Source organism: Lepeophtheirus salmonis, chromosome 13, assembly GCF_016086655.4.
Source record: "Lepeophtheirus salmonis chromosome 13, UVic_Lsal_1.4, whole genome shotgun sequence".
NCBI lineage: Eukaryota > Metazoa > Arthropoda > Copepoda > Siphonostomatoida > Caligidae > Lepeophtheirus > Lepeophtheirus salmonis.
The window spans coordinates 15,145,075-15,149,734 of record NC_052143.2 but is presented as its reverse complement, the minus strand read 5'-3'; positions in this window follow the sequence as shown (position 1 = coordinate 15,149,734).

Sequence of the window (4,660 nt, the reverse complement as noted above, 5' to 3'; positions counted from 1 at the left end):
GGGGAAAAAAAGTAAAGGGGAGGGGGGGAGAGCGCTTTCACAAAAAAAAGGACCTCGCTCGCAGGGAAAATGTATGTAAAAGATATCTCGGGAAATGATGATGATATTCTATTTTCTTTTCTTCGTTGATTTTTTTATTTTAACAAAATGTATTTCATATTTAGTGTGTGATATAATCAAAATTTATTATTTATTGGTACAAATGGACAATAATTATGATGAGTGGTGGGGGAATTTATGGATAAGAAATGGGTCAGTCTCAAAGTACAAATGATTTTTATTATGTTAATATATATATTAAATTTATCGCATTTCTCTATAAATATCGAACAAAATATAAAAAAGCAAGGAAAAACGATGCGTATTGCTTTCTAATAGATCCCCCCTCCCCCGCCCCCTCCTTCTTCCACATATCTGTTGACTTTTTTACGAAGGAGCCTTTATGTACAGGCTTATTCAATCGTATTTATTTCCCATTTTGGGAAAGGAATGACGAAGAGATTTGAGCAAATACGTTTTTATATTTTACTAACCCGCTACAAGGCTAGAAATGTCTTAGGAGACAAGCAGAAATTGCTTCTTAATATTCTTCTTCCCTTCCCCTCTTTGCAGAAGAGGGGAGAAGACAATAACTATAAGAAAAATATGCAAATACGTTAGCAAAGCTACAACATGAGCATAGATTCTACTAACAAAACATTTCCTAATCTTCTGCATTGAATAGGACGTTAAGATTCGAATGTTATTGTTGTGACATACAACTTAAACATGTGAAACTCACTCAATGAAGGGTAGTTCTTTTAAATGTTTGCAATTCTCCGTGGTCTCATACCATCCCTTACAAGCTGTGAAAGGAGAATTGGTCCGGTACAAATGTCACTCTATCACGTCAGTTGCTCATTATGCTTCCGTACGACAAGATACCCCAATTTTTCAAAAACAATATCCCTTCTGTGTATTTTGTGTTATTTAATTGGTAAAAATTCAGAAAACGTGTCAAGCAGGATGGTGAGGACCCACTGACGACCTGGAAGCGGCTAACTTCTTGCAAAGTCCTGCTTTGTTGAGGAAATATCATTAAAAAGTTTGAGAAGAGTCTTAGCCGATACCATCGACGTAGCGTCCCGCTCAAATGTCAATTGTGACATTATTAAAAGAATTAAAGTATCACAGCTATGCACGTTGCGAGTAACAGCTTCTAACTCCGTCAAACAGGGAGAATGGGTCACCAGTATTAGCTTTGAACAAGCTGATACCGATGTCTTGGTTAAAAATCTTGTTTGGTTCTTCTCAGAAGAGAAAATTTATGTTAAGCCCAGAAGCATAACTCGAAGGACAATAGATGGTAGCTTTGACCTACTACATATGAACAAATGCATTGTAACGATTTTTTTTTTTTTTTTGTTTCATTGAATTACATCGATGGTAATACTTTACTAATTATCAATATAATCTCCGTATACCTCAATTACAGCCTCCATTCTCTAACAAAGTAACGGTTTTATTTCATAGACGCTCCCAGAGTTTGAAATATTGACTTTACTGACTAAATTATGGTTTCAGTATTCATAAATCTTCCGAACATACACAGATTTCATAAAAAGATGTGCAATATAAGGATTAGCTTTCCACTTTTCTCCGTGTTGCACTTTTTCAAGGAACAGACGCTTAATGACAAAGAGAACAGGATTTCAAAACTGTATTAGACCGTGTGGTATTATTAAAACCATTGATATCACTGACAGTTTTTTTCAATTTCAACTCTTATATAGAAATATTTGCATTCATGTGAATTTATGTAGTAAAAACAATCGTAACCATGTTAATTCATGATTAAGTGACGTCTATGATGAGTCTTGCTTCAGCCTTCTCATTGCGCTCTACGAAATGCCCATTCCTACTAATTAGTGCACCTCCATCTGATGACCGGGAAAAAGAAAATATCATATTTAAGTAGAAAGTGTCGTAAAAATGTACTGCCTCAATAAAAAATTAAGTCGTTCTTGCTGTCTTTGATGGATTAGTTCATGTAATATCAGTGATAAACTTGTGTTGTGTCAGTGCTTATTTAGAATCGTGGTCCAGTTCAGTTTGGTCGTAAGGACTGACGTCACGTTCTTAAGGATCAGTCACGAGAAATAAACAATGATAAGAACTGATAGGAACTGTCCTAAGACTGGACTGGACGAAACCAATAAGGACCGGCATAACACTAGCGACAAACCTGTTTAAAACTTTCTTAGTTCCAAAATAATAAACGCCGATTTTAAACTTATTTTCAATTTTTTTAGACGATAAAATAAAAACTACATTTCTGAGTGTATTTTTTTTAAATTACGTAGGTTGCTACTTATATTTCTGGAATCAAAGAAACTATACGTTATAAGTTCAATCTATTGTATCCAACTGATTGGTTGGTATTCACAAGTATTAACTTTGTAGAAACGTGTTGTTATTTATATGTGATTTGAGTATTTTATTGTGATTTAAAATATTTTTTCCAGTAAAAAAAAAAAGGAATTGACTCGTCAAAACTTTTGTACGATCATTTTTCATAACTTTCGACGTAGGTTATCAAGGCAACAGTTCATTGATGAACCTAATTCCTGATATGGCTATCAGGAATCATCCTACAGAACAATAAAAAACTGGTATAACAAATTCAAGCGAGGCTGGAGTTCGCTCTACGACAAATTTCATAAAGGTCGTCAAAAAATTGGTTGTTGTGCCAGAATACATCGATCCTGTGCATGAGCGAATAAAAAAGATTGTCATGTGATTGAAAAAATCTTTGGGAACCAGAATAACTAGGATCTATAAGAAATTGTATGAAAAATTGGCTATAAAGAAGATTTGTTTACGTTGGATCCCACCTCATCTGACAAATGATCAAAGGAAGGATTTGGGCCGATTATTACCAGGAAGTGCAGAAAAAAATTGTTAGAGGTGTATCAAAAGCTGTTTATAATATTTATACAGGTGACGAAACATGAATCTGTGCATATTATCCTAAAACAAAACTGCAATCGAGTGCATGTTTTTTTTTCAAGATGAGCCAAATCCAACTAAAGTTGATCGTGGGAGAAGCACATCAAAGCAAATAGTTCACTGTTGTTGTTTTTTTTCGATTTGACAGGTCAAGTTGCTTCAGTGACATTAAATCAATATAGAACAGTTCATTCTGCATTTTAACAGACCATTTGTCTTTCGGAAGTCTTCCAAAAAACTCACACTTTGGTTCAAAAAAAGATCTTTTTGGCTATTCAAAACATCAAAATAATGGGTCATCCACCGTACAGTCCTGATTTAGCCCCCAATGACTTTTTTCTATTCACATACATCAAGAATAAATTACGTCAACAGCGGTTTTCATCACCAAAAGAAGCCACTGATGCATTCCAAACCTAATTTTTGAAGTTACCTCAATCAGAATAGAAAAAATGTTTCGTTAACAGGCTCAAACATGTATAAAAGTGTATTGATCTCCATGGAGAATATTTTGATAAGCCATAAAACCAATTTTGTTATCAACTGTTTGTTTTTACATAATTACAACACAAAGACATACAGCAACCTATTTACTTATTAAGTATAACTGCCGATGTTCTACTACTAACACATCCACTAAACGAGAATGAAAAGAGTTAATTACGGGTGTATTTCTTTCAGTCATTCCTGATATTTTCGAAAGGCATTAATTGTAGCTCCCACCTTGCTGGAAAATGATTTTCTTGTTATCAGAGGAATGTTTCTCAAACCAAAAAACGGCAACAGAAGATGTGTAGTCTTCCTGCTCATACGAAGACCTTCCGGTAGAAAAACCAAATGAAGATTATCACCGGAGCTTTAAATTTCTCCCCAGAACATCAAATATCGGTTGTTTTTTTAACATGCCCATTATAAACATGATTTTCATCACTAGTCATTAGTTGTTCTTTCCTTTTCGCCACTTCATTGAGAAATTCGTTTAGCTGTATACATAATAATTTGTACTTAACTATCAACACAATAATTATAAATCACGTGTGATGACGTCATTTCATTTTTTAATTAGTACGTGTCATACCTGCAGCCCATACATCAAATAAATATTTGATGATGTTATACCTAAGAAAAGATTTGTTTGACAGAAAATAATAAAGAATATCTTTCTTTTTTTTTTTTTTTTTTTGCTTCTTTATATCCTTCAAACATTTATTTTCTTTTGCAGTAAATGATCCTAAAAATATAATAAGTTTTATCGATATTGATAAAAAGTTAGAAGAAGAATAAAATATTCCCAAGATTTTTTCTAGATTACTTCCACTCATTGCATAAATAAAAACAATGTGTATTAATAAAATTTAACGTACCCTTACTAATTTTATAAAAATATATGTCATGTGGATTGAAGAAAAATCTTAAGTATCTTCCCTAAAAATTAGTCTTATCTCATTACTATTTTTTACTATTATTATTTGAACAAACCGCAGGAATTAGAAATTTTTGCATCATATCAAATTTAAAGACACTCATTTTAAATCTTTAGCATCATTATTCGCGAAATGATTTGTATTAAAGTAATTTAAAAAATTTCAAATTAAGAAATTGTTATTTGTTTATTAAGAATAATTATTAATTGAATTAATAGATTGTACCAATAAATGCTAAAATGTAATTA